The sequence below is a fragment of the Xyrauchen texanus genome, chromosome 18, assembly GCF_025860055.1.
Source record: "Xyrauchen texanus isolate HMW12.3.18 chromosome 18, RBS_HiC_50CHRs, whole genome shotgun sequence".
NCBI lineage: Eukaryota > Metazoa > Chordata > Actinopteri > Cypriniformes > Catostomidae > Xyrauchen > Xyrauchen texanus.
This window is the reverse complement of record NC_068293.1, coordinates 43,692,107-43,698,262: the sequence shown is the minus strand read 5'-3', so window position 1 is coordinate 43,698,262 and position 6,156 is coordinate 43,692,107. Positions and strand designations below refer to the sequence as shown.

Sequence of the window (6,156 nt, the reverse complement as noted above, 5' to 3'; positions counted from 1 at the left end):
TGGGCATTTTACACATAGTGACAGGAGTCATTTGCCTATATATATTTTTATAATATGCATTTCCCACAAAAGAGGTGGAGAAATGAAAGATTTCACTTATCAAAATCAAATCTGTCCTATAAATTAATTAGGAATGTTCTGTAAAATGATTTGCCGCAAATTAGATGGAAATGAGATAGAATATTCATTGAACTATTTGGGGATTCTGCCGGCAGGGTTTTTAGTCTCCGGTCTGGCTCAAAACGGTGTCCATATGGCAATTATGTACAGCAGTGTTGCAGAAGTGTTGGTGAGATGCCTGCTGGCAGACGCGGGAGAGATCTGCCCGTGACAAATGGCTGCTTATATCTGATGTGTGTGGAGTGAAAGATAATGAGATAGTTTTAAGCATTAAGTACAGATCCTGTCCTCGGGGTTTATACTTCACAGTCGCTGCGCTCTCGGTTGTTGTTGTGGATTTAAAACACATTTAGTTTTCTTGATAAACTTTGTCAGGACGTGACAGATGCTCTTTTATATCTGCGCCATCTTTAGTTCAAAGTTGAGATGCTCAAACTGAGTGAGGCCTTTCATCTTCCAGTTTCTTTAAAGGGATAGATCACTAAAAAGGCTTGATTAGCCTAATAAGGGGCCGGGTGTGTAAAATCACGACCTGGCCCCGCCCTCAACCCTGTCACACACATTAGTTGAGCTTTAAAGTTCTTTAAATGTTCGTTTTTGAGGTCTGCGAGTATTGATGCTGACTACCACCCCTGGAGTTGCTAGTTCGAATCCAGGGCGTGCTGAGTGACTCCAGACAGGTCTACTAAGCAACCAAATTGGCCCGGTTGCTAGGGAGGGTAGAGTCACATGGGGTAACCTCCTCGTGGTCACTATAATGTGGTTCTCGCTGTCGGTGGGGCGTGTGGTGAGTGACTCCAGACAGGTCTACTAAGCAACCAAATTGGGCCGGTTGCTAGGGAGGGTAGAGTCACATGGGGTAACCTCCTCATGGTCACTATAATGTGGTTCTCGCTCTTGGTGGGGCGTTTGGTGAGGTGTGCGTGGATGCCGCGGAGAATAGCGTGAAGCCTCCACATGCGCTACATCTCCACGGTAACACACTCAACAAGTCACGTGACGTCTCAGACACAAAGGCACCCGGATTGAGGCAAGTCACTACGCCACCACGAGGTCTTAGAGCGCATTGGGAATAGGGCGTTCCAAATTGAGGAGAAAAAAATCGTAATATTTTGTGGCGGACTACTGTTCTTCGATACATCGTCATGGCAACGAAGTTGTAAAATTGTCTATAACTTTCCACAGATGTAGTTAGTAAGTGATTAAAATCATGTTAACACACATATTGTTTACATCTTGTGTCTATACTTTTGAAACAGTATTTTAATGTTTACAGATTAAACCCCATTGACTTCTATTGTAAGTGTCCCACTGGCACCCATATTTCTGCTTTTATAAAGAAAAGGACGGACATGTAAAACATTTTCGTGTGTGTTTGGTAATCAATATTATGCCACAAATGCTGTCGATTGAGCTTAACATGTATTGAACCCAGAATATTCCTTTAAGGGCTCTTACTAGATGTTTTCATTATAAGTGAGTTGCTTTAACAACATAAATTGATCCCAAGTTGTAAGCTATCCAAACTTGATTAAAAGGGACATCATAAACATGCTTGACTGAATACCTAGAGCATAATATTAGTAAGTTGGTGGTAGCAGCTATCCAAGTTCCTCAAAGTCCCCCAACAAGTGATTAAAATGAACATGCTTTCAGCAGGAGTCATGATGCTTTAGGTTAATCAGCTGGCAGGGACTGTGGACCGCAGATCTGTCTCTCGCCACAGGCCTCGAAGAACTGTGGATAAACCTTCAAACAGCAGGACGGATCACAGCAGTATGCTTAGATGGCAGTGGTCAGCGAACCATGAGATTAAAAAGCATTAAACCTGAGTACCACATCATAGCTTTCATAAATTAGCAAACCAAAAAATAGGTGCAGAAAAGGGCCGACATGACCACAGCGGAAGTCCTACAGTATATTGCAAAACGCCAACTGTTAAGAGGCTGCAGTGCTTCTCTCATGCAATCAAACGTGCTGTAGTTGAAGGTTTTCTTTTGTTATTTCTTGTACAGTAGTTTAAAACTGCTGGATAGCAGGTCTGTTCTGATGGATTAGCAGACAGCTAGGGAAAAACCTACTGCAAAAATCCATAACGAATCATATAATTACAGAAGAGAAAAGGTTTCCATATCTTTTGTTGTTGAAGTCAAAGGCCGTGCATCAAATCAAACTTGTGAAAAAGCAAATGTGAGATGAAAAACACAATCACGTCATTTTGGGGTGCTTCTATGACACTTTGGGGTCACGTGTGGACTCGTGTGCTCTTCAGGACTCGTACCCGCTCCTTTACATCACAAGTGCAACACTCGATCAGTCGAGCGATATGATCACACTCGAACAAGCTTGATTATATAATGCAAACGTTACAATGAGTCGTGCACTAGAGTAAAAGTGTTTAGATGTCATCAGATAGCATTGTGTGAGGAACAGATGAAAAGTAAGTGTTTATGAACTGATAATCTGCCGTTTTACTTGTGATGAAAGTGAATAAAGTAATTGTTGCTGTAAAATATGGGTTCAATTACATGGTTTCTGTCGACCACAATGTGTCAGGTGGTGAATTATTGGCTGCCAAGAGTATGAAGCCATCAATAAAACCAAACGTAAAACATAATGTATAATTTGGGGTCTAGGAATTTTATGGTAATATTGAGCCCCCTTTATTTTAGGTGGCCTTACCTACTATGCACTTAACCATTTGATACAATGTACTTATTATGTATATACATGTTGTTGCACTGTAATTACATTTAAAGTACTATACCCATAACCCAACCCATACCTCAAAACCTGACTCTAACCCCTTATTCTAACCAACGCTTACCCCAAAACCTGACTCTAACCCCTTATTCTAACCAACCCTTACCCCAAAACCTGACTCTAACCCCTTATCCTAACCAACCCTTACCCCAAAACCTGACTCTAACCCCTTATTCTAACCAACCCTTACCCCAAAACCTAACTCTAACCCCTTATCCTAACCAACCCTTACCCCAAAACCTGACTCTAACCCCTTATCCTAACCAACCCTTACCCCAAAACCTGACTCTAACCCCTTATCCTAACCAACCCTTACCCCAAAACCTGACTCTAACCCCTTATCCTAACCAACCCTTACCCCAAAACCTGACTCTAACCCCTTATCCTAACCAACCCTTACCCCAAAACCTGACTCTAACCCCTTATCCTAACCAACCCTTACCCCAAAACCTGACTCTAACCCCTTATCCTAACCCAACCCTTACCCCAAAACCTGACTCTAACCCCTTATCCTAACCCAACCCTTACCCCAAAACCTGACTCTAACCCCTTATCCTAACCAACCCTTACCCCAAAACCTGACTCTAACCCCTTATCCTAACCCAACCCTTACCCCCAAAACCTGACTCTAACCCCTTATCCTAACCCAACCCTTACCCCAAAACCTGACTCTAACCCCTTATCCTAACCAACCCTTACCCCAAAACCTGACTCTAACCCCTTATCCTAACCAACCCTTACCCCAAAACCTGACTCTAACCCCTTATCCTAACCAACCCTTACCCCAAAACCTGACTCTAACCCCTTGTCCTAACCAACCCTTACCCCAAAACCTGACTCTAACCCCTTATCCTAACCAACCCTTACCCCAAAACCTGACTCTAACCCCTTATCCTAACCAACCCTTACCCCAAAACCTGACTCTAACCCCTTATCCTAACCAACCCTTACCCCAAAACCTGACTCTAACCCCTTATCCTAACCCAACCCTTACCCCAAAACCTGACCCTAACCCCTTATCTTAACCAACCCTTACCCCAAAACCTGACTCTAACCCCTTATCCTAACCCATACCCCAAAACCTGAATCTAACCCCTTATCCTAACCCAACCCTTACCCCAAAACCTAACTCTAACCCCTTATCCCAACCCTTACCCCAAAACCTGACTCTAACCCCTTATCCTAACCCTTACCCCAAAACCTGACTCTAACCCCTTATCCTAACCAACCCTTACCCAAAAACCTGACTCTAACCCCTTATCCTAACCCATACCCCAAAACCTGACTCTAACCCCTTATCCCAACCCTTACCCCAAAACCTGACTCTAATCCCTTATCCTAACCCTTACCCCAAAACCTGACTCTAACCCCTTATCCTAACCCATACCCCAAAACCTGACTCTAACCCCTTATCCTAACAACCCTTACCCCAAAACCTGACTCTAACCCCTTATCCTAACCAACCCTTACCCCAAAACCTGACTCTTACCCCTTATCCTAACCAACCCTTACCCCAAAACCTGACTCTAACCCCTTATCCTAACCCAACCCTTACCCCAAAACCTGACCCTAACCCCTTATCCTAACCAACCCTTACCCCAAAACCTGACTCTAACCCCTTATCCTAACCCACACCCCAAAACCTGAATCTAACCCCTTATCCTAACCCAACCCTTACCCCAAAACCTAACTCTAACCCCTTATCCCAACCCTTACCCCAAAACCTGACTCTAACCCCTTATCCTAACCCTTACCCCAAAACCTGACTCTAACCCCTTATCCTAACCAACCCTTACCCCAAAACCTGACTCTAACCCCTTATCCTAACCCATACCCCAAAACCTGACTCTAACCCCTTATCCCAACCCTTACCCCAAAACCTGACTCTAATCCCTTATCCTAACCCTTACCCCAAAACCTGACTCTAACCCCTTATCCTAACCCATACCCCAAAACCTGACTCTAACCCCTTATCCTAACAACCCTTACCCCAAAACCTGACTCTAACCCCTTATCCTAACCAACCCTTACCCCAAAACCTGACTCTTACCCCTTATCCTAACCAACCCTTACCCCAAAACCTGACTCTAACCCCTTATCCCAACCCTTACCCCAAAACCTAACTCTAACCCCTTATCTTAAACCTACCCATAGCTCAACCTCAGTAGCAGCAAATGTGGGCATTTTGCAGAACAACATGTAGTTACACAGTAAACACATAGTCTTGTATGCATTTAATGTTAGTTAATGCCACCTAATGTAATGTGAGACCATAAAATGAGTTATATTGTGTGGGGTCACCATAGTTGAGAAGAACTGGCATCATAGAGATATGGTACAATGCCCCCTCCTGATCACTCTAGTTTTGTTCCTGTATGTCAAATAGTGGGGGTCATTTACTGGCGTGACACACATGACCAGTGACAATCCTGCCCAGGGAGATACGGGTTGTAGGGCGAGTGGATGCCTGTTCTTCATCAGCTTCTCAAGTATTTATATCACATGTTGTTAATGTGGCACAGGGGAGAGCTGACTTTGAGTAGAAGGCTTTTTGAAGTGCTGCTCTCGGCCACAGAACACTTAAGCTGGTGCAATCACAAGGTGTAAACTGTAAGGACAATTTTGCTCTGTACCACACAAGCACTTATAGTAGCACGCAGGGCACATGCACTTTTGGAAATGTCAGCAGGACAGTAAATAAAGCGCCTGAAGTACAGAGGATGTGTGTATGCATCATCTCTTCTTTAATGACATACCTGCAATATATGGGTGTTTCTTCCACGTTAGGCACTTTGATATCCCAGGGGTTGAATTATATTTAAGCAAACCGTTCTCATTTTTCCTCTTTTTTGCTTTTGTCATTTATATTTGGTACTTTTAAGTGTCTTTTATGTGGGGTTTAGCCTTCAGACCCAGACTTTCAATACTAAACTATGAAAATACATGATTAAAATGCACAATATTACATTTTGCAAGTAAAGACGCTGACTGCCACCTAAGCAAATCATTTGCCAGGTTGCTAGGGAGGGTACAGTCAAGTTGGGTTAACCTCCTCTAGAAGTTCACAGAGTTAAAAGTGCTTTAAGTTCAAGAAACACCTTCATACACTGATTATGTGAATATACTGAATGCATGATATAAGGCATGGGTGATATGTTCAGTATGACAAAATCATTGTGAGTCCATTTTTGTGGCATTTTAGTATTCTGGGTAGAACTTTACAATATAAACGAGTTGCCTACACTTCATTTATCAAATAATTTCTTTCCAAGC

At 43.1% G+C, this 6,156-nt stretch overlaps 1 long non-coding RNA gene across 3 annotated transcripts; it reads right to left on the bottom strand.

Annotated features, from left to right (window-relative positions):
- Positions 1-3,068: 3,068 nt before the first annotated feature.
- On the bottom strand, positions 3,069-4,710 carry LOC127658949 (uncharacterized). 3 transcript variants are annotated; one of them, XR_007972471.1, is made up of 4 exons: positions 4,646-4,710; positions 3,717-3,842; positions 3,549-3,674; positions 3,069-3,333 (listed from the first exon to the last, which is right to left on the bottom strand). It is a non-coding gene; the product is annotated as an uncharacterized LOC127658949 (long non-coding RNA). The 3 variants fall into 3 exon arrangements; XR_007972473.1 differs by having other exon boundaries at positions 3,591-3,674; XR_007972472.1 differs by lacking the exon at positions 4,646-4,710 and having other exon boundaries at positions 3,759-3,836.
- Between the last annotated feature and the right edge of the window lie 1,446 nt (positions 4,711-6,156).